This window comes from Oncorhynchus mykiss, chromosome 19 (assembly GCF_057628025.1).
Source record: "Oncorhynchus mykiss isolate SJ-2025 chromosome 19, ASM5762802v1, whole genome shotgun sequence".
NCBI classification, from domain to species: domain Eukaryota; kingdom Metazoa; phylum Chordata; class Actinopteri; order Salmoniformes; family Salmonidae; genus Oncorhynchus; species Oncorhynchus mykiss.
In genome coordinates, this window is record NC_143040.1 from 23,761,627 (window position 1) to 23,786,379 (window position 24,753).

Genomic DNA, 24,753 nt, shown 5'->3' on the forward strand with positions numbered 1-24,753 from the left:
ATGAAAAGTAATCTTTGTCTTCAATGCAGGGTTTGATTTAACGTCAGAAGCTATCGAGTGGAATGGTTACTTTCTATGTTATACAGTGGTGCTGGTGTATCCTGAGGTAGCTCCTCTTAGAGAACCTCTAACTGCAGTGCGTACAGGCAAACGGCCTTTCTCCAACATGGACCTTCAAGTGCATCTTCAGCTGGGGCTGGTAGGAGAACCTCATCTCACACTACGGACAGCTGTAGACCCTCTGATGGATCTCCACCTTCTGGGGGCTGCTGAAGCCTTTGTTACAGAACATGCAGAGGAACCGTTTCTCTTTACTACTGCCTGATGTTGCTCCCCCTCCCCGAGCCTTGGCCCTTTGAGTTCAATAACTGATAGCAGTCATGTGAATTGGAAGGCCCTATTGACGAGGACACTGGGTCGCGACCCCTGAGCGTGTGTAAAAGGGAGTGGGTTGCAACATTTGGATTTGTCTCTAAGCTTTCCCTGTAGTCTAAGAAATCTCTGCCTTGTGAGTGTCCTCCCGTAAGTGAGTCTCGTCTGCATTCCATGTCAGAGGAACATCACCTTCAACTTTCACAGTTGCCATCTACCACTAGAGCCTCCCCTTTCTTATCCAGGCACCCTTCAGAGTATACACTACTACTGTACTGGTTCCAGTCCCCTCTAGAGAGATCAGTCTGGGTCTCTAAAGCCAAGGATATGTTGCCAGGGTCCATCGCTGTAGTGTTGAAGACCGCGTTCGGCGTTAAACTGACCTCCGTGATGCTGCATCGGGACCTGTCCTGGGGCACGTTGGCAGGTGACCCAGTAGCTACAGGGGGCACCACTCCAGGCGCTGCTCCAGTCTGGATGTCTCTGCTGTGCCGTATGTCCTCCTCTCTTTCAGATGTCTCCTGCTTCACCCCAGGACCTGCAGCCTCTGCAGACTGACACAAGAGAGGTTATTACTGGTACATGAGTAGCATTGGATAACAATGTCATAGGGAAGTCTCACAAGCTCCCCCATGGCAGATACATGTGGATGTAAATATAATTAAGTGAATAGCTGATGGGAGTCTTTCTGAAATAAACTGGCCATATTTGATGTACTGTCATTTTGATGTAATACTATGACACTAACCTCTATCACAATAACATCCTGGGTTGAGGTTCCATTCCCCTCATCAACATTGATTGGTTGGTCATGTCTCCATGTATTGTGTTCCGCTGGCTTCACAAAGCTTCTGTGGCCTCCAGTGAGATGTCCTTCACCTTAAAGAGTGATTGGGGGAAAAGAGGTGGTTAGGTACTGAGTCGTCACTGCTCATTTTTTCAAAGAGCAAATAATAGGAAATATATTATCAGGATAGAATGTGATAGTGTCTTTCAGCAAGTTTGCTAAGCAATCAGGGGAACTATAGCCTACTATATGTGATTAACACATCTAAAGTCAAACGTGCAGATGTGAACGGGGCGACAGGCCCCTCGACCTCTGCAAAAAATGTACCTCTTGCCATCCCTCTGTATCGGTCGAGGATCTTAGCGCTAACGTTACTGGGACGACTGGCGACGACGCGGTCTCGCGTTGTCCTCTCTACACGCTCCCGTGCCATCTTCAATTCGAGTTGCTGTAGTTTCCTCTGCAATACCCTGTTTTCTTTCTGGCTTTGAGTTATTTCCAAACGAAACACTGCATAGTCGTCGTCTACGATTTTACAGATGTCTGCCACGGCTGCATTTGCTAGCACCTCCATAATGGAGGCTATTTGAGTGTGAAAAACCATACAGTTAGCCATTGTTAGCAGCTAACGTTAGCGTTACCTAGATAACAGATGTATCACCCAAGTCCTGTCTCCAACACGAATGAAATACTACCTGGGGGGTAAGTAGGTGATGCTGTTTAGTTAAGAGTCATGTTTTGAGTTCGTGTGTTAATAAGTTTCTAAATAACTAATAAAATCGCTAACATTGACATTTTTTTCTTGGTCACCGTTCAGTTCCGTTTACACTTCTGTGGTTTTTAAATCGCGGTTGGCAATCAACATTAGTGATGCATTACCGCCACCAACTGGACTGGAGTGTGAACCAGCGACATGGGAGGTCTAAAGTTGAGCTCTACCCAATTAAACCCTGCCTTCTCTTAGGAAACGAAATACAGAATTAAATACAATATCAGCTTAAGGTTTTCTTAAATTCAATTTAACTCCTCAATACCATTATTCCTTAATCGTAATAACAAATTGTATTTTTCCCTCCCACATTGCTGGCACTGAAATGGAATGTGTTCCACTGTCTCCATCTTCTGGCAGTGATCACACTTTCCAGTTGAATGTTTCCCTTCTGATTTCAAAGTGCTGTTGAGCCTTATGAGTCTCAGCCTTGTGATTAGACTTCCCTCTCTTCTCTCTTGACCTGAAGTCCTCCCCCACCCTTTCCTGGATCTTAAAACAGGGGTCTTCCCTTTCCCTTGCTGTTCCACAAGTCCTTCAATTAAAAAACAACTTCTTATTAAGACCTTGGCCTCTCCTTTACTGAAGAGAAAGGATCTTATTGGTTGCTTAGCTTAAAGAGTATGTGGTTAAATTAAAGGTCAGCTGCCCCTTAAAACCAAATGATCTGGTTTTAAACAGCCTGTGGCATCGATATGAGCCAGAAACATTAATTCTAGTGTTATTTACTACAAAGTATAAATAGGATAATGTTGGTCATAAAGTCACATAGTTGTATGGATCTGTGCAAAACTGCTAACTACTGTAAGTGTATATTTTTTATTTTAAAGGATTCTTTCATGCTAAGGGCCATATGTTTCTATGGCCGTATCACAAGCAATGATTATTTACATTCAAACACAGTCGGGATTGTAGTTCACATGAGCCAGAAAACTGTAGGGATAAGTCAGAATTTCCATTGCATTGTGGAAAAGTGTGCTTCAAATTATACTACACTGAACAAAAATATAAACGCAAAATGTAAAGTGCATGTTTCATTAACTAATATAAAAGATTCTAGAAATGCTCCATACACAATCTTATTTCTGTCAAATTTTGTGCCCAAATGTTTACATCTCTGTTAGTGAGTAATTAATCCTTTGTCAAGATAATCCATCCACCTGACAGATGTGGCATTTCAAGAAGCTGATTGAACAGAATGATCATTACACAGGTGCACCTTGTGCTGGGGACAATAAAATACCATTGTAAAATGTGCAGTTTTGTCACACAACACAATTCCACAGATGTCTCATGTTGAGGGAGCGTGCAATTGGTATGCTGACATTGGTACGCCTCCATAATTTTAGAGAATTTGGCAGTACATCCAACTGGCCTCACAACTGCAGACCACGTGTGACACCAGCCCAGGACCTCCACATCCGGGATCATTGGTGTTCACTGTAGTTCACTGTTTTCCCTGTAACTCAGCAAATTCTTTGAAATTGTTGCATGTTGCGTTGTATTTTTTTGTTTCATTATAGATTAAGAGCTGATATTAGTATAACGTGCTAACATTTAAACCATGCTCGATTTTCTCATTCACATTCAATAAAACGTTCTATTTTCGCATACTGAGAATGCGTCATGCGCGATTGGGTTGTTTTTCGCATTATTGGTTAATTTCGGTAGCACATCCCCATATCTGATTGTCAGCTGCTGTCAAAGCCAAAATGAGTATGACCTTAAAAGTACAGTACATTTTCAAAATGTCATATTATAAAACTACTTTTTTCCCCCGCATACTCAAACAGTCTACTCTTTAGGATGCAAGTACAGGTATTCGGACATGCCCACTGTGTTTGAGCTACTTACTTCTGGATTTTACCATTGGATTCTATCTCTTTTGCATCTGCTGGTACCAACTATTCGTCTGTGTGATTAACACGGGCAGAGCTAGAGAGGTGTTTGTGAGGGAAGGGCAGATCCCGAAGGGGCTTGGGGCCAGGTCTTTTTTTAACAAAAACTTATGTAGAGGGGTTTGAGCAAATTATTGAAAGCTGAGACTCACGCACATGTAACAGGTTTTGCTCTAGACTTATGACCTCTTAGTGTAATGGTTAAGGTGTTGACCAGCTACCCGGACAGCTGATGAAACTGTGGGTTTTCACAACAGAATAATTTCTGCACAGTCAGACACCAGGTCCTTGGTGTGAACAGTCTGGTGCTGCTTCACATATTTTGCATGAGCGAAGCGCTTCCCACACGTGGAGCAGGCGTATGGCTTGTCGGCGTCCATCCTAATACTCGGCCTCCCACATTGTGACCCAATGACACCAGAGGAGGTAGAAGCAGGTTAGTCTGAACTCCTTGACCTCTAGCCATTGTTTTGGTGTTGGTGGGATTGTGTGCTGTGTGGTGCATGGTGGTGGAGTCTCTGTCCTGGTTCCGACACAGGAAGGAAGAGCGACGGCTCCTGATCCAGGGTTCTGATCCGGGGCCAGGGCTTATGACCAGCCACCTCAGAAGTGCCACTCTCCCGCCAACAAGACTGGATATCAGCAGGTCCTCATGACCTACAGACTATAAACACAAATTGTACAGAAGAGCATATACACTAAGTGTACTAATTGACAGACTGAACAGGTGAAAGCTATGATTAATGTCACTTGTTAAATCCACTTCAAATCAGGGTAGATGAAGGGGAGGAGACAGGTTCATTAAGGATTTTTAAGCCTTGAGACATGGATTGTGTATGTGTGCCATTCAGAGGGTGAATGGGCAACACAAAAGATTTCAGTTCCTTTGAACTGGGTATGGTAGTAGGTGCCATGCGCACCGGTTTGTGTCAAGAACTGCAACACTGCTGGGTTTTTCACGCTCCACTACCCAAAGGCCATCCAGCCAACTTGACATAACTGTCGTCAACATATGCCAGCAGAGAAAGTCTTCGAATGAAAAGTCCCATTTTCTGTTTATTAAACATAAACACGTTTTAAATCACCATATGAAAACCACATATTCACGTCTCAACTACAAATCTGCATGAACTTGATGAACTGCATTAATTTTCTCATTAAAAGCGTTTGATGGCCTCCCGAGTGGCGCAGTGGTCTAAGGCATTGCTAGCTGTGCCACTAGAGATCCTGGTTCGAGTCCAGGCTCTGTCGCAGCTGACCGCGACCGGGAGACCCATGGGGCGGCGCACAATTAGCCCAGCGTCTTCCGGGTTAGGGGAGGGTTTGGCCGGCAGGGACGTTCTTGTCCCATCGCGCACTAGCAACTCCTGTGGCGTGCCGGGCGCAATGCACACTGAAATGGTCACCAGGTGTACAGTGTTTCCTCTGACACATAGGTGCGGCTGCCTTCCGGGTTAAGCCGGCATTGAGTCAAGAAGCAGTGCGGCTTGGTTGGGTTGTGTTTCGGAGGATGCACGGCTCTCCACCTTCACCTTTCCCGAGTCCGTACGTGAGTTGCAGCATGGGACAAAACTGTAACCACCACTGGGGAGAAAAAAGGGGTACAAAAAATACAAATAAGTGTTTATTTAAAAAGATTTTAAAAATAGTTGAATGGAAGTAATGAAATAGGCATTTGTGAACATACCGTTTGTAGGCTAAATTAAGAACTATATATCCCAAAATGTCTTGGCCATGTTGGTGTGGAAATTGATCTACGTCATCTCGCTGAGTCTATCTTTAGGGCAGAGTTTGATCTAAACGTCAGAAGCCATTGAATGGAATGGTTACTTTCTATGTTTTTGAGTGGGATGGTTTTTCTGCTGATGTATCCTGAGGTAACTCCTCTCCGAGAACCTCTTCCGACAGTGCTTACAGGCGAACGACCTCTATTCCGTGTGGACCTTCAAGTGCCTCTTCAGATGGTGCTGGTGGGAGAACCTCTTCTCACACTGGGGGCAGCTGTAGGGTTTCTCCCCTGTGTGGACCCTCTGGTGCCTCTTCAGGCTGCCAGCCTCAGCGAAGCGCATGTGACATTGGGTACAACTGAAGGGTTTCTCCCCTGTGTGGACCCTCTGGTGGATCTCCACCTTCTGGGGGCAGCTGAAGCCTTTGTTACAGAACATGCAGAGGAACCGTTTCTCTTTACTATTGCCTGATGTGGCTCCCCCTCCCTGAGCTCTAGCCCTGTCGTTTGCGCTCAATACCGGATTGAAAAGTACATGGCCGTGTGAATCAGAAGGCCCCATCGACGTGGACACTGGGTCGCGATCCCTGAGAATGTGTAAAGGGGAGTGTGTCCCAACATTTGGATTTGTCTCTAAGCTTTCCCTGTAATCTAAGAAATCTCTGCCCTGTGAGTGTCCGTCTCCTAGGTGGCTATCTGCATTCCATGTGGGAGGAGCATCACCCTCCACTTTCACAGTCACCTCATCTACCACTATAACCTCCCCTTTCTTATCTAGGCACCCTTCAGAGTACACATTACTACTGTACTGGTTCCAGTCCCCTCTAGACAGATCAGTCTGTGTCGCTAAACCCAAGGATATGTTGCCAGGGTCCATCTCTGTAGTGTAATAACATGACGGATCATCACCACCAGTGACTAATGCATCACCATCTCCACAGGAATGAACAGTCCCCTGGCTCTGATGAAATACCGGTAAATACTCTGAGCTGGCACTGGTCTGCGCTGGGGCCGTGGTGGGGTCCTTCGTGGCTACAGAGGACGCTCCAGCCGCTCCAGTCTGGATGTTTCTGCTGTGCTGTAGGTCCTCCTCTCTTTCAGACCTCTCTTGCTTCACCCCAGGACCTGCAGCCTCTGTATCTGCAGACTGACACAATAAGATAGGATGTTATTACCGGGACATCAGTTATACCCATACCTTTATAGTCCCAAACATTCAACATCCAATTGCGTACCCCCTTCTAGCACCAGGGTCAGCGCACTCTCAAATTTTGTTTTTTGCCATCATTGTAAGCCTACAACACACACACTATACAATACATTTATTAAACATAAGAATTAGTGTGAGTTTTTGCCACAACCCGGCTCATGGGAAGTGACAAAGAGCTCTTATAGGACCAGTGCACAAATAATAATATAATAATAATTTATAATTTTGCTCTTTATTTAGCCATTTTACATATAAAACTTTACTTGTTAATTGAAAATTGTGAATAACTCACCACAGTTTAATGAGAAGGGCGTGCTTGAAAGGATGCACATAACTACAATGTTGGGTTGTATTGGAGAGAGTCTCAGTCTTAAATCATTTTCCACACACAGTCTGTACCTCTATTTAGTTTTCATGTTAGTGAGGGCCAAGAATCCACTCTCACATAGGTATGTGGTTGCAAAGGGCATCAGTGTCTTAACAGTGCGATTTGCCAAGGCAGGATACTCTGAGCGCAGCCCAATCCAGAAATCTGTCAGTGGCTTCTGATTAACTGAATTTTTCACAGAACTGCTTGTTGCAATTTCGATGAGGCTCTCTTGTTCAGATATCGGTAAGTGGACTGGAGGCAGGGCATGAAAGGGACAACAAATCCAGTTGATTATGGAATCCATTTCGGGAAAGTACCTGCGTAATTGCGCACCCAACACACTCAGGTGCTTCGCTATATCACATTTGACATTGTCTGTAAGCTTGAGTTAATTTGCACACAAAAAAAAATCATACAATGATGGAAAGACCTGTGTGTTGTTGTCCCAACTTCTTAATCATAGCCTCAATTTTGTCCCGCACATTGAATATAGTTGCGGAGAGTCCCTGTAAATCTTGATTCAGATCATTCAGGCGAGAAAAAACATCACCCAGATAGGCCAGTCATGTGAGAAACTCGTCATCATGCAAGCGGTCAGACAAGTGAGAATTATGGTCAGGAAAGAAAAGTTTAAGCTCATCTCAATTAAAAAAAATATGTCAATACTTTGCCCATTGATAACCAGCGCACTTCTGTATGTTGTAAATGCGTTACATGGTCGCTGCCCATATCATTGCATAGTGCAGAAAATACACAAGAGTTCAGGGCCTTGCTTTAACAAAGTTAACAATTTTCACTGTAGTGTCCAAAATGTCTTTGAAACGGTCAGGCATTCCCTTGACAGCAAGAGCCTCTTGGTTGATGCTGCAGTGTGCCCAAGTGGCGTCGGGTGCAACTGCTTGCACGCGTTACCACTCCACTATGTCTCCCTGTCATGGCTTTTGCGCCATCAGTACAGATACCAACACAACTTGACCACCAAAGTTAATTTGATTTCACAAAGCAGTCCAGTACTTAAAAAATATATTATCCTGTTGTCCTGGTTTCCAGAAGAGGATGTCTTCCTTAATTGACCCCCCATAAACATAACGGACATATACCAGGAGCTGTGCCAGGCCCGCCACATCTGTTGACTCATTATTTCACTTAACACTAGATGGTTTCATTTTATTTTTGTCTGTGAAACGAGGCTACTCAGGCGAGAAAAAAACCTCAGCAAAATGTATAGCCCTGTTGAAACATATAAATGGTCTGTTTGAAAGTGATATAAGAATAAGAATTATATATATATTATTTTTTAAATGTGAATCACATTTTTATTTGGCGTACCCCTGACGGCATTGCGCGTACCCCCCAGTTTGGGAATACCTGCGGTACATGAGAATTTGATAATGTCATAGGGAGGTCTGACAAGCTCTATGGCAGACAAATTAAGATGTACATGTAAGCAAGTGAATAGCTGAGGGGAGCATTTCTGAAATAAACAGGCCACATTGTTTATGCAACACTATTACACTAACCTCTATCACGATAACGTGCCGGGTTGAGGTTCCATTCCCCTCATCAACAGTGATTGGTTGATCATCTTTCCATGTATTGTGTCTCGCTGGCTTCACAAAACTCCTGTGGCCTCCAGTGAGATGTCCTTCACCTGAGAGAGTGATTGGGGGAAAAGAGGTGGTTAGGTTAGCTACAGTCAATGCTATATTGTACACTATTGACAGTTTTGACACTGTGTAGAATTGGCCAGAATGTAAGGTAACACTTCTCATAACTCCTTGATAACTGTATTATGTTCCATGCATCACATTTTTTAATAATAGGAAATGCAGTAAATCAAGAAGCTGGTTAGAATGTGGTGTCTTTGCCCAAGATGGCCAAGTAGTCAGGGGAATTATTAGCTACAGATTTTAACACCAGATAATGTGATTTAACCCAAACATTTTGGTATCCATTGTACTGGGAGTTACAGGTCTGGCTATGCAAAACATCTGCAGAGATGTTTTAACTAAGCTGGTATTGGCAATACTGTCTTCCTTCTCAATTTGTGGAAAGAGTGTCATAAAATGTCAGTGTCCAGTTGCAGGAGGTTCATTTGAATTTAGAATGTGTCAAAGAGGCGAACCAGACGACAGGCACCGAGCCACTCAGTGGTGTAAAGAACTTAAGTAGTTTTTGGGGGTATCTGTACTTTACTATTTATATTTTTGACAACTTTTAATTCACTACATACCTAAAGAAAATGATGTACTCTTTATTCCATACATTTTCCTTGACACCCAAAAGTACTGGTTACATTTTGAATGCTTAGCGGGACAGGAAAATGGTCCAATTCAAGCACTTATCAAGAGAACACCCCTGATCATCCTACTGCCTCTGATCTAGCGAACTCAAACACACATGCTTCGTTTGTCTATCTATACATTAAAAAAACAAGAAAACGGTGCAGTCTGGTTTGCTTAATATAAGGAATTTGAAATGATTTATACGTTTACTTTTGATACTTAAGTATATTTTAACAATTATATTTACTTTTGATACTTAAGTATATTTAAAACCAAATACTTTGACTTTTACTCAAGTAGTATTTTACTGGGTGACTTTTACTTGAGTAATTTTCTATTAAGTATCTTTACTTTTACTCAAGTATGACAACGGGGTACTTTTTCCACCAGTGGAGCTACTGTACATATGAACAGTTTAGGCCGCGCAGCATCAGCCTTCTGCTAAATGTACCTCTTGCAATTCCTCTGTATCGGTCGAGGATCTTGACACTATTGGGACGACTGGCGAGAACGCGCTCTCGCATTGTCCTCTCTGCGCGCTCCCGTGCCACCTTCAGTTCCAGTAGCTGTAGTTTCCTACGCAATGCCCTGTTTTCTTTCTGGCTTTGAGTTATTTCCAAACGAAACACTGCATAGTCGTCGTCTACGAGTTTACATATATCTGTCACAGCTGCATTCGCTAGCACCTCCATGATGGAGGCTATTTGAGTTTGAAAAACCATACAGTTATCCATTGTTAACTAACGTTAGCAGCTAGCTAGTGTTGCCTAGATACTCGAATTATAGACTGCATGGGGTACATATGTGATGCTGTGCGGGTAAATAAACGTCTAAATAACAACAATAAAAACGCTAACGTGTAAAATGTTCTTCGACACTGTTCACTTCCGTTTACACTGGCGAGAAAGGATGTTACATAGAATTGGGAATTAGAATACCGGTACTAGAAAGGACTTAAACCTTCTTATGGGGTCGTTACCACAGCCACAAAGTCATAAACCCCGCCCATTTCTACAATGTATTTTATTAAAATGCGATTTTAAACTTAAGGTTTGCAGTGGGGTTAAGGTTATGTCTAACTTAAATGAAAACAAAAAATAAAATTTTTGTTTTCATGAATCTTTACGATATAGCCCATTTTGAATTTTCCTGTGATGGGATAAAGGTCAGCCATTTCTGTCAGGGAGTTGGTCAACCATGCCTTGCCAGTGCTGTGATAAAATATTGGTTAAAATAATGAATTTGAAGAATGTATCTGCACTGCATGTTTGTTAGCTAACTAGCCAGCCTATTTAAGATTAATAATTCTATGACATTTTTCAAATTAACTGCCAGTATACCATACACTGGCTGAAATCAGTTGATGATAGGACGTAGACAAGTTGTAAATGCAACAAATACTGATATCATAAATAGCACTCACAGCTTTCCAAGAAAACAACTTGAGACATTTATGGTCTGTTTACATAAACTGTACTTATAATTATGACAATATTTTAGGTTGACAATAATTCTATTATACAATTTTTTATATCACATGCCTTACTTTTATTTTCCTGTATAAACAAAATCAGGATTATGCCCCTACTGCCAATCATTACAATTCGATTGGTTTGGATTTGGATGACTGCCATTTCAATCCATTCTAGAACTTTTAGGTTTTATGACAAAGCCCCTCTAGTAATTTAGTGGGATCTCTATGGGATGTTATTGATAGGCATCATCGTTCAAAGGGTGTGGCTAAATTAAAAGGTTATATCATGCGTGCTGTCCTTTAAAATACTCTACTGCTTATTACATTAGACATCAAATCTCCTATTCAATATCTTGCCAGCGCAGAGCAGACTTGTTTAGAAAGAACGGTGTGTTAGCAAGAATATAGTAGAAAATAATACACATACTTTATTCCATCTGCATCACCTCAGTAAGGTAAATATTATCAAAAAGAAAGGAGGACAAAGGCACTTCATATAATTGATTAAAATGCCTTTATTAGTATGGCATGTTCAATAGAAACAAAGTTTTTTTTAAACTGATGCGTTTCGGCTGCATGGCCTTCGTTAGGGAGTACAAAAAAAAAAAAAAAGGAATACAATGTCCTCTTCTGAACAGCTTTTCAATTAGCCCTAATTGGAACAGGGAGTGATTACACAGTTGATTGGACACACCTAGTAAGCAATGCTATACACATTAAAAGGTGAAATACTGAATCTGCAGAATTTGCGATCGGGAAACAGACTACAGTGTCAAATCTGCTGAATTGGAGAATCGCTTCTTGAATCGGGGCTACAGCGTTCAGGTCCTGAAAGATGCCGGTATAAGGGCTGGATTACCTGACAGAGAACTTGTTGCGAAGGGGAGTGCCTCGTGATACATCAGAGAGAGTGTATTTTGTTACAAAATACAGCACTGAAGCAGAGAACATTAAAATAATCATTAAAAATAATTGGGGAATCATCCAAAGTGATACTCTACTACACCAAGTCTTTCCTGAGCCACCAGTCATAAGCTTTAAGAAATGTCCTACCCTAAATGACAAATTAGTCCACAGTTATCTTCCGGGTGACTCTCAAAAAACTTGGCTTGACCACAAACCCAAGGGCTCTTTTAAATGTAACCATTGCAGTAATATTGCACAGAAGTATTTTGTTGACACAGCTTCCAAAATGGACTATTACGTATTACGTCAAGCATTTCATTAACTGTAAAACCACTCATGTTATCTATAGATTGGAATGTCCACAAGGTGTTCTACATTGGACGGACGAAGAGACGCCTTCAAGATCGCTTAGCGGAACACAAGTACGCCATACCGGTAGGCAATGAAGAATACCCCATGGCAAGTCCCTACAAGTCCCTACACCATGGCAACCCTGCCTCCCTACAAGCTATGGGTATTGATCATATTCCGGCCTCTATTAGAAAAGGGGACCGTCTTAAACCGTTAAGCGAAAGGGAAAGTTTTGAGATTTACAAACTACAGGCCACTAAATACCCTGGTTTAAATGAAGATATGGATTTCTCACCCTTCCTGTAGCGTCGTGATGGGTCCATTTGCTGTCATCTAGTGGACATTTTGCTCAATTGCCCTCAGCTATGGTTTGACTGTTGTTGTTCATGTTTTGCTATGTTCTAGTGTACTATATATTGCTTTCTAATTCTTGACACTTCTCCCAGTCATATTTAAGGTTAGAACTACCTTTTAGTGTTCTGATACTTCTAGCTTGGAGTTGTATTTTTTTGATAACATAGCTACAGTATTTCACCTTTTAACCTCTAATGACTCCCCAGCCCGCATGAGGGAGCATAATCATCGACTGACACTAATTAGCATAACGCAACGGACATAAATATTCCTATTCATGAAAATCACAAGTGAAATATATTGAGACACAGCTTAGCCTTTTGTTAATCACCCTGTCATCTCAGATTTTCAAAATATGCTTTACAGCCAAAGCTAGACAAGCATTTGTGTAAGTTTATCGATAGCCTAGCATAGCATTTTGTCCAGCTAGCAGCAGGTAACTTGGTCACGGAAATCAGAAAAGCAATAAAATGAAATCGTTTACCTTTGATGAGCTTCGGATGTTTTCACTCACGAGACTCCCAGTTAGATAGCCAATGTTCCTTTTTTCCAAAAATATTATTTTTTAGGCGAAATAGCTTGTTCTTCACATTTGGCTGAGAAATCGCCCGGAAATTGCAGTCACGAAAACATAGAATAATATTCCAAATTAGCTCCATAATATCGACAGAAACTTGGCAAACGTTGTTTATAATCAATCCTCAAGGTGTTTTACAAATATCTATTCGATAATATATCCACCGGGACAATTGGTTTTTCAGTAGGACCGATTGGAATAGTGGCTACCTCTGTATTTTACGCGAGAATCACTCTGGGAGCCATCAGGTGACCAGTTGCGCAATGTAGCCGCTTACGAGTATTCTTCAACATAAATGCGTAAAACTATGTCACAATGCTGTAGACACCTTGGGGAATACGGAGAAAAAGTAATCTGGTTGATAGCCCATTCACTGCTCAATAGGGAAGCATTGGAACCCAGCACTTTCAAAACATGAGGCACTTCCGGATTGGATTTTTCTCAGGCTTTCGCCTGCAATATCAGTTCTGTTATACTCACAGACAATATTTTTACAGTTATGGAAACTTTAGAGTGTTTTCTATCCTAAGCTGTTAATTATATGCATATTCTAGCATCTTGTCCTGACAAAATATCCCATTTACTACGGGAACGTTATTTTTCCAAAAATGAAAATACTGCCCCCTAGTCACAAAAGGTTTTAATGTGTATAGTATTGCTTACTAGGTGTGTCCAATCAACTGTGTAACCACTCCCTGTTCCAATTAGGGCTAATTGAAAAGCTTTTCAAAAGCACATTGTATTCCTTTTTTTTTGTACTCAGTTTTTAAAAACCTTGTTTCTACTGAACATGCCATACTAATAAAGGCCTTTTAATCAATTATATGAAGTGCCTTGGTCCTCCTTTATTTTTGATTACCAATTTACCCCTTTTACCAAAGAGCACCTTCTACCAAAATGTACTATTGTGTACCTTAGTAGCGCTTTCCCTTCCTCCTATTTCTACAAGGTAAATATTATGTTTACTGTCTCTCTAAAAACAAGCCTGTTTCAAATGACAAGTTAATGTGGGTATGTGGTTAATTACACTCCTAAACAGAAGTAAACAGATGGTATACTCTGACCCAGTTTGTAGAGACAAGTCAGTCTGGAATAATAAGTATATGTGCACTTTAGTTAATAATATTTCACCTCATTCATCACATGACTTGAAGGTAGCTTATAAACCATTTTCTGCAAACAGTTTGAGGTCAAGGACTGTAGACTAAAAGGTGCTGTATGCAGCATTTACAGTGATATGGCCTCTGCAGAAGTCAGGGCATTCATACTTGCACTTCACCAAGCAGCATAGAGCTGTTGTGAGTTTGTGTTTATTTTAGACCTCCCGCCCTCACCTACCGTCAACCAATCATGACAATGCGGCGCAATATGGAGCCCTCCACACTGTTACACAATTTGAGAGGCGCACGTCGATGTGGTACAGAGATCAATTTGGCTTCTGCGTGCCTCCGGAGGCTCCACAATTACGTCACACCATCCATACGGCACCTCCAACCCACATTTTCAGATCAAGCATAAATTGGCCTTATCACAGTGACATGGTGACGTCCACTCACCTATGAATTTATTTGGACAGTGAAGCTAAAACGTGGGGTGTTTAGCCTACTCCAGCATTTTGGATTTGAAATCAAATGATTTATGAGTCAACAGACAGATTAAGATGTGCCCAATAGAAATGAATGGTAAATCATGTATTGTGTAATTTTGGAGTCACTTTTGTTATAATAATATGTTTATGAACACTGTTACATTAATGTGGATGCTGCCATGATTACGCATAGTCCTGAATTAATCGTGAATAATGATGAGTGAGAAAGTTACCCCCACGATATGCAACCTCTTACCATTACCAATAACAGAGGTTAGCATTTTTTTTTGTGGGGGGAGGGGGGTATTTATGCCTCTAAATTTTTCACTCATCATGGTAGCATCCACATTAATGTAGCAGTGTTATTATTATTTAAATACCTACATTGTTATTTCAAGTTATCCCTTTGGAGCGCAATATCACGTTGGTAAAAACATCTGCCTAAATTGAGCATGCTCATAAATTGGGCAATTGAAGGCATCTAGGGCTTATGTTAACTTTGGTTGTGGTTAAATTAAAATAGACTTTTAATAGACCTTAATTGGTGTATACAACATTATCGGCAAGTGACTTGATTCCTACTGTGCCAAAGCAATTTACAATTGTCAAACAGGAGTGACGAGTGTGTTGATATAACAGTAATTGTAAAAATAAAATACAAAGTTTAAAAAGGTGGCAGCAGTGTTGCCTAGTGGTTAGAGCATTGGACTAGTAACCGAAAGGTTGCAAGAACGAATGCCCGAGCTGACATCATCACGATTGGTTATTCCCCATCATTTGCAACAATTTCAATGAGCATCATCACTATCTTTCCTTTGCGGTACCTCAAACTGTCACTATTACCAGCTGAGAAGCTTTTATGAGTTGATTTTACTCCTGGCTCAAGAGTTTGCCTGGGCAGTGTTTTAACATAACCTTAAAACCTACTCTTAGGCCTCCCGAGTGGCACAGTGGTCTAAGGTACTACTTCGCAGTGCTAGCTGTGCCTCTAGAGATTCGGGGTTAGAGTCCAGGCTCTGTCACAGCCGGCCGCGGCCGGGAGACCCATGGGGCGGCGCACAATTGGCCCAACGTTGTCCAGGATAGGGGAGGGTTTGTCCGGCAGGAATGTTCTTGTCCCATCGTGCACTAGCGACTCCTGTGGCGGGCCGGGCGTAGTGCATGCTGACACCGTCAGCGTGTCACCGACACATTGGTGCGGCTGCCTTCCGGGTTAAGCGGGCATTGCGTCAAGAAGCAATGTGGCTTCGTTGGGACGGGTTTTGGAGGAAGCACAGCTCTCCACCTTCGCCTCTCCCGAATCCGTACGGGAGTTGCAGCGATGAGACAAGACTGTAACTACCAATTGGATACCACGAAAAAGGGGTACATTTTTTTTTTTAAATACTCTGTGCAGGGAGTTTTTTAATCTTAAAAAAAGGTTATTATAGGATTCTTAGGACCTTTTCTGATATGCTTTGTGGATACGGGCCCAGCTCAAAGAGTCTGAGTAAAAGTGCTGATTGAGGATCGGGTCTTATTCATTACGATCTAAAGGACAAAACTGATCCTAGATCAGCATTCCTACTCTGATAGGCTTTGTGGATACAGTCCCTGACCTAATAGCATGCAGACAGTAGTTCACAGTGGACTCACCTCAGTAAGACTGGGTGTGTTCCTGTGCTGCTCAGCTGGTTCCTCTGTTGGTTCAGGAGGTGTAGTCTGGTAGTCCTCCATGACCATGGTCCCCTCAGAGTTCCCCAGACCTACCTCACACCCCTCCTCCTTCACCAGCAGCACCTCTGGACCGTCCTCCATCCCCACGTCATGAGAGCCTACACTGTAGTTATAGAATGACTTCATTGTTGTTAAACCGACCATGGTGGACATAAATGTGATGTTGTGGGAAAATATAAGTCAGCTATAATAAGTCAAAAGTCATCAGACAAACCTGACTAAACTATTTTGACGTGTACAGTAGCTATTTGCAAGTGTGCGGGTATATTTAGTAAGTACATGGTTATAAAGCGCTGTCAGGTGAATACAGATGAATACAGACGTATACTAAAGAGTTTCAATGAAAGTCTTAAAATGAAAAGTCAAATTTTGTGTTTATTAAAACAAACAACTTAAATACACCATAAGAAAACCACACATACAGTGGGGCAAAAAAAGTATTTAGTCAGCCACCAATTGTGCAAGTTCTCCCACTTAAAAAGATGAGGCCTGTAATTTTCATCATAGGTACACTTCAACTATGACAGACAAAATGAGAGAAAAACTCCAGAAAATCACATGGTAGGATTTTTAATGAATTTATTTGCAAATTATGGGGGAAAATAAGTATTTGGCCAATAGTAAAAGTTTCGCAATACTTTGATATATACCCTTTGTTGGCAATGACAGAGGTCAAACGTTTTCTGTAAGTCTTCACAAGGTTCACACACACTGTTGCTGGTATTTTGGCCCATTCCTCCATGCAGATCTCCTCTAGAGCAGTGATGTTTTGGTGCTGTTGCTGGGCAACACAGACTTTCAACTCCCTTCAAAGATTTTCTATGGGGTTGAGATCTGGAGACTGGCTAGGCCACTCCAGGACCTTGACATGCTTCTTACGAAGCCACTCCTTCGGTGTGTTTGGGATCATTGTCATGCTGAAAGACCCAGCCACATTTCATCTTCAATGCCCTTGCTGATGGAAGGAGGTTTTCACTCAAAATCTCACGATACATGGCCCCATTCATTCTTTCCTTTACACGGATCAGTCGTCCTGGTCCCTTTGCAGAAAAACAGCCCCAAAGCATGATGTTTCCACCTCCATGCTTCACAGTAGGTATGGTGTTCTTTGGATGCAACTCAGCATTCTTTATCCTCCAAACACGACGAGTTGAGTTTACCAAAAAGTTATATTTTGGTTTCATCTGACCATATGACATTCTCCCAATCTTCTTGTGGGTCATCCAAATGCTCTCTAGCAAACTTCAGACGGGCCTGGACATGTACTGGCTTAAGCAGGGGGACAAGTCTGACACTGCAGGATTTGAGTCCCTGGCGGCGTAGTGTGTTACTGATGGTAGGCTTTGTTACTTTGGTCCCAGCTCTCTGCAGGTCATTCACTAGGTCCCCCCGTGTGGTTCTGGGATTTTTGCTCACCGTTCTTGTGATCATTTTGACCCCACGGGGTGAGATCTTGCGTGGAGCCCCAGATCGAGGGAGATTATCAGTGGTCTTGTATGTCTTCCATTTCCTAATAATTGCTCCCACAGTTGATTTCTTCAAACCAAGCTGCTTACCTATTACAGATTCAGTCTTCCCAGCCTGGTGCAGGTCTACAATTTTGTTTCTGGTGTCCTTTGACAGCTCTTTGGTCTTGGCCATAGTGGAGTTTGGAGTGTGACTGTTTGAGGTTGTGGACAGGTGTCTTTTATACTGATAACAAGTTCAAACAGGTGACATTAATACAGGTAACGAGTGGAGGACAGAGGAGCCTCTTAAAGAAGAAGTTACAGGTCTGTGAGAGACAGAAAATACTTTTTTGCCCCACTGTACATCAACAAAACATTAGGCATGAACTTGATAAACTGCACTCATTTTCTCATTAAAAGTGTCTTGGGAAAAAAATTAAGTAGTCTAATGGAAGTAATCAAATGGGCATTTGTGAACATCATATAGCCCAGTACAAACACAATATGTAACAGATTTGTAGGCTTATATATGCCAAATGTCTGGATGCAACATTCTACCCAGGAATATTCAACACCCGCAATCTGTTACTCCTGTTATTCTAAACCTCAGAAGCTATCAGGTGGAATGTTACTTTCTATGTTATAGAGTGGAGTGTTTTTTCTGCTGGTGTATCCTGAGGTAGCTCCTCTCTGAAAACCTCTTCCCGCAGTGTGTACAGGTGAACGGCCGCTCTCCCGTGTGGACCTTCAGGTGCATCTTCAAGTGACCGGCCTGGGCGAAGCGCATGTGGCACTGGGTACAGCCATAGGGTTTCTCCCCAGTGTGGACCCTCTGGTGCCTCTTCAGGTTGCCAGCCTGGGTGAAGCGCATGTGACACTGGGTACAGCTGTAGGGTTTCTCCCCCGTGTGTACCCTCTGGTGGATCTCCACCTTCTGGGGGCAGCTGAAGCCTTTGTTACAGAACATGCAGAGGAACCGTTTATCTTTACTATTGCTTGATGTAGCTTCCCCTCTCTGATCCTGGGCTCTAGTCCTGTCGTTTGAGTTCAATACCTGATCGAAGAGGACGCTGCCATGTGAATCAGAAGGCCCCATCGACGTGGACAAAGGGTCGCGATCTCTGAGCGTCTGTGAAGGGTAGTGGGTAGCGACATTTGGATTTGTCTCCAAGCTTTCCCTGTAATCTAAGAAATATCTGCCCTGTGAGTGGCCATCTCCTAGGAGACTATCTGCATTCCATGTGGGAGGAATGTCGCCCTCCACTTTCACAGTCACTTCATCTACGGCCATACCCTCCCCTGCTTTATATAGGCACCCTTCAGAGTATACACTTCTACTGCACCGGTTCCAGTCCCGTCTAGACAGATCAGTCTGTGCCTCTAAACCCAACGTCTCTGAAGTGTAAGAACAAGACGGATCATTACCAGTCTCTGACGCGCCACCTGAGTCCGGATGGGAATGAACCGTCCTCGGGCTCGGGTTTCCATAAAGTAAATACTCTGAGGCGGGAGCAGGAGTGCAGCCCAGTCTCCCCAGCCCCAGTCTCTCTGGGTCCGACATTTGGTCAGATCCTGTGTGTAAAAGCCTATGTGTTACAGTTAAAGTCTCTGTGTCTGTCTCTGACTTGAGGACGGCATTCAGCGTTCCACTGACCTCCGTCACACTGCGTCGGGTCTTGGGCTGCGCTGGGGTGGTGTTGGGTTCATCCGTGGCTACAGGGGGAGCTCCAGCCAATCCAGTCTGGATGTCCCTAATGTGCAGTGTGTCTTCCTCTCCTTCAGACCTCTCCTGCTTGACCCCAGGACCTGCAGCCTCTGCAGACTGACAAGAAGAGAGGTGGTTATTACCGGTACATGAGTTGAATTGGATAACAATGTCGTTCGGAAGTCTTACAAGCGCCCCTATGAGAATGTAAGCAAGTGAATAGCTGGGAGGAGCCTTTCTGAAATAAAGGGGCAGCCAAGTAACTCATGTTTTATGCAACACTATTACACTAACCTCGATCACGATAATGTGCTGGGTTGAGGCTCCATTCCCCTCATCAACAGTGATTGGTTGGTCATCTCTCAATGTATTGGGTCCCGATGGCTTCACAAAGTTCCTGTGGCCTCCAGTGAGATGTCCTTCACCTGAGAGAGTGATTGGAGGAAAATAAACAGTTTGTTTAGCTACTGTCAACACTATATTGTACACCGTTGACAGTTTTTGGTATGTTGTACACTATTGACACTGTCTAGAGTTGGCAAGGATGTAAGCTAACACTTTGCATAACTTCTTGATATACTATTTATTGATCAATGTATTATGTTTGATGCATCACATTGTTTTAAATGAGTAAATAGGAAATGCAGTAAATCAAGAATAATATATTTTGTCTTTGCGCAAGATAGCTAAGTAATCAGGGGAATTATTGCATACCATCCAAAAACTGACCTACCTCTTGCTATTCCTCTGTATCTGTCAAGGATCTTGATACTTGGCCGAGTGGCGAGGACGCGCTCTCGCATTGTCCTCTCTGCGCGCTCCCGTGCCACCTTCAGTTCCAGTAGTTTCCTCCGCAATGCCCTGTTTTCTTTCTGGCTTTGAGTTATTTCCAAACGAAACACTGCATAGTCGTCGTCTACGAGTTTACAGATCTCGGCCACGGCTGCATTCGCTAGAACCTCCATGATGGAGGCTATTTGAGTGTGAAAAACCATACAGTTAGCCATTGTTAGCAGCTAGCCAGTGTTACCTAGATAACATCTATCAACCAAGTTATGTCTCCAATGCGAATTAGGTATGTGATGCTATGCAGTCAAATTAGTAATATTTTTAGTTGGGTGTTAATACACGCCTAAATAACAATAAAAACGCGAACGTGGAAATTGTTCTTGGACACTTCATTTCCGTAAAGATTATACACAACTAAGTCGTATTTATCAGTTGCCTGAATTCCACGTGCGTCCACTTATATCCGTACATTTATAATAGCCTAAACATTACGAAACTTATATTCGATTGAATAAGTTTCACGTATTTCGACACTACTAAACCTTATCTCACGAGGACCGATTTTGGGCGATGTAAATCCTTTCGCTTCGACTCATCCTCTCTGCTTCCGTTTACTTCATCTTCCTGTGAGTTTTCGGCAGACTTGACGCTGTGTTGCTGACTTTTACAGGTCGGAGTGTGAATTGCACAATATGTCACAAAAGAAGGGGGAAATAAATCTCACCACTATCTAACGCTACACATATACAACTTTATACCAATACTTTAGCCCTACTAGATCCTACTACAGGCCAACAGTTGCTGCCACTACCACATCTATTTTCTGGGATTTACACTCCATCAGTGCAGACAATTAATAACCATAGCAATAAAAGCATTAAATCCCACCTTACTAAAACTCATCCTCTCTGGATCTTTCTCTTCAGACTTGCTCACTGACCTGTGTCTTGTTTTGCACGCTTTGTACAAAATAATAAAATGCAGTACTACAGGACATTTTTAACGTAGCTCTTTATTAGCTAGCTACAACTGCATGTTCACTTATCTCCAACCATGATCAACTGACCATGACCTAACCATCTGGGTGGTCTTAACCAATCATAGCACAGTATGATACGGCGGTAAAATGCATCCAATTATATTTCAGTATGTTTACACATATGAATATTACAGGGGCCTCCCAGTGAAATCACCCTTGGCCAGTGGCGATTTTAGCATGTAAATCTTGGTGTGGCAAACAAAACAAAACATGTTAGATGCATGCCAGTTGTTAGGGTTGCGTAAATTCGAATCTGGTATCAGGATAAATATAACAATAAGTCACCGATTGTATACTATGTATTTTTTATTAGCTAAGTAATAAATGGCAAATGCAACTTTCGTATATATGGGCTCTCTGTAACACCACGCAGGGCAGAACAGAGAACTGACGGGATGTATGTAAACAGTATTCTTTATACTGTGACGGGTTGGAACTATCACAGTAGAGGCTGAGCGTGGTTTAAACTTGCTCAGCCTATTGAAGGCGCTCAGGCGGGTCCCCGCCTCTTGGCGCTCCTTGGAGTCCTCCCTCCGTCGATGTATAGATCCTTACTGTTCTGGTCAGTTCCTGCTATTGTGTTGTTCAGTATTTTTCCATCTCGGTTAAACCTCGCGATGACCACCCCTCCCTATCACAACTTTGTAAGATACAGCAAGTCACACCATGTGCTCAATATTGTTACATACAAACACAATGACAAAGCATCTGCTGGGCTGTTATCTACAGTTTTGCAACATGCAGGTCACACCATGTTACTCAGTTCTTGTCACACACAAACAGGCAAGTAGCAAGCAGTTGTTTAATCTCATAATGATGCTCCAGTGCACAAATGCAGACACCTCACACAACCCACATCAGATAATACTTAATCATATATATGCTAATGGCTATAATGTAAAATACAGAATCCAACACAGTGTAACCGGCTCTGTACCGGTACCTTTCTGCGTTGTGTTCTGGTAAGGTGTAAATGGAAGACAAGGCTCTTGACACAATTCTGCCGGTTGTCTCTCTTTTAACGACTGCGTGGAATGGGTACAAATACAAGGCAAAAGTTAATGCTGCCGTCTGGACTCCCATACAAGTATATTTGCTTCTCCTCATCACGCTCTGAGCAAATTCAGGATACATTATACAATAAATGTTCATATTTTCAAAATACTCACATTTCGTTTTTGTAAATGTTGTACACCAATACAATAATAATCTGCTAATAAGTGCTCAATATGTATTAGAGTGTACTATTGTACCATTATACCCGAGGCATACTAATGAAGCAACAACGCCATTTTTTAAATGACCGACAGCTAACTAAGCACGTTAAACATGAAATACAAAATCGTTACATTTCACAACATACATGCATGGAATGGGTAAACAATATAAGGCTAAAGATAATACTGCCTGTCTGTACTCCCATACAAGTATATATGTCTGACAAAAGACTGTGCAGAATACCCGTAAGAAAATCAGAAAACTCATGCTGTCTGCACCTGAGACCCTCTCCAGCAACAAAGCTATCGACCGAGGTAAAGACCGTTTCAAGTTGGATATTCGACGGATATTCGCGCTTTCAAACCACCTGAGCCAAATAAAGTGTCATGATGTTGGAAAAATGGGTATTATTTTCACGATTTGGACATTCATTCGCGTTCCAAAGCTAATAAAAATGTGTAAATGTGAGTAGCATTTTGTATTCCTAGTTGAATGAGTTAGGAAGCGTAAACAAAGTACAAACTTTTTTTACATTCGAATTTCAATAGCTCCTTGGTCATGTGACCTACTTGACTCAAACAAAGTTCAGAGTGTCCACTGACGACCCTTGTGCAATATATAAGGCTAGTCCGTGGACATTCTGAAGTTTGTTTGAGTCAGTAGGTCACATGACCAAGGACCTATTGAAATTAGAAAGTTTACAACCTAAGTGTATGTAAACTTCCGACTTCAACACTACCTCTCCTCATCACGCTCTGAGCAAACTGAGTAAAAACATGGCTCCTGTTGATGACATCACAGCATCAACACAATTCAGAAAATAAATAATTCACTCTTGTAAGTAGTGTAATACATCTCAAAATAACTTGAAAATAATCAATAAAAATACATGAGGGATTTTCGGTGAAATACATAAAGTATATTTTACACCTGTTACACCAGCAAAGCTACTACAGAACACAACACAACACTAAACAATACATTCATTGCACAATAACGGTGACAAACAGTGCCCACAAATTGTTAGGGACTACATAAAGCTGTCCCAACAGCAGTTCCAACACCTTAACACTGCTACACCTTCATTTCAGTGGAGCCTTGTCTAACAGTGAAACAGTTCATTCAGCCTCATTTACTGCATTTAAAAAAACATAGCTGATATGGCTGACTTGATTAAACAAATGTGGTTTCTACTGACAATTGAGATGTACAAACTATGGCATAAGGGAAGACAAGCGGATAAGAGGCAATCCGTAATTTCGATTAAGACAATGAGCGACGACGGACGTAGTCAATATAACTATTTGTTCAGCTCTTTTGAAATGTACAGCGACAGAATTCAGAACATGGGCCGTTATTACAAAGTACTCCTTGTTCATCAAGTCAGAACCTTAGGATAAATAAATGGGCATATAAACAGACAATAGGCTAAAATAGGCTAAATATTTTACAAATAGGCTAAAACAGGTTATAGGCTACATGTGCAACACCAAATTAGAACAGTAGGCGAAATTAAGAGGTGAAAATAGACTAAATTATTAGGGTGAGGCACATTGAACGCCATTTGGGTCTCTGCGTGTCAAAAAAGATACGTCATAACAGCGTTAAGCTTTTAATTTGAGGGGTCAAATAGCACAATTCTATTATAGAATTGTGTGTGCTGAATTTGCACGTGCAAGCTAAGCGCCACCACTAATATCAGTAGCACTGTCAAAGCTGTACAAAACAAGCACACAGGCCACGAACAATGTGTGTACAATACCTCATTGGTGAAAATATACCACATTTTTAGGGTGAGGCCAATGGGCTACTAACAGCTTACTACACAATATACACTTAGTAATACTTTCTTAACTACAGTATACATAACTCCCTTGCATATTACATAATCTATGTAGCAGCATACAATACATTTTTGGACTCATCTTGTGAAGCTGGCGCGGCAGTCCTTTGTGGGCAAATTTTGTCAAACTTTGTCATCAAAGTCTGGCATTCACAGCCACTCCATTGAATAGCAGGCTAACGTTAGTTGCTTTTCAATGCTTGCAGTTAGCCACTGATTCCTTCCAAACGACTCATTGTGTAATTTTCCAACTTGTGTAATTTTTATGTCTAATGGCCGATGAGCACTGATGTTTTATCTAGAATTTCTCTTCGTTATTTCTCTTCAT

General features: G+C 42.1%; 1 non-coding gene across 7 annotated transcripts in view; it reads right to left on the minus strand.

Moving 5' to 3' along the window:
- LOC110498478 (uncharacterized) overlaps positions 1-20,964 on the minus strand; it is a 32,042-nt gene extending 11,078 nt beyond the window's left edge. For 2 of the 7 annotated variants that reach the window (XR_016488824.1, XR_016488823.1), the window contains exons 1-3: positions 1,487-4,103; positions 1,121-1,251; positions 756-926 (exon numbers count right to left, since the gene is read on the minus strand). This is a non-coding gene — a transcript (uncharacterized LOC110498478). Of the gene's footprint in view, positions 1-755; positions 927-1,120; positions 1,252-1,486; positions 4,104-4,859; positions 5,411-5,513; positions 6,700-8,652; positions 8,784-9,868; positions 10,389-19,485; positions 19,654-19,830; positions 19,962-20,269 lie in introns of those variants that run through there. The other 5 variants (XR_016488826.1, XR_016488829.1, XR_016488825.1 and 2 more) reach the window with 5 other exon arrangements.
- Positions 20,965-24,753: the final 3,789 nt, after the last annotated feature.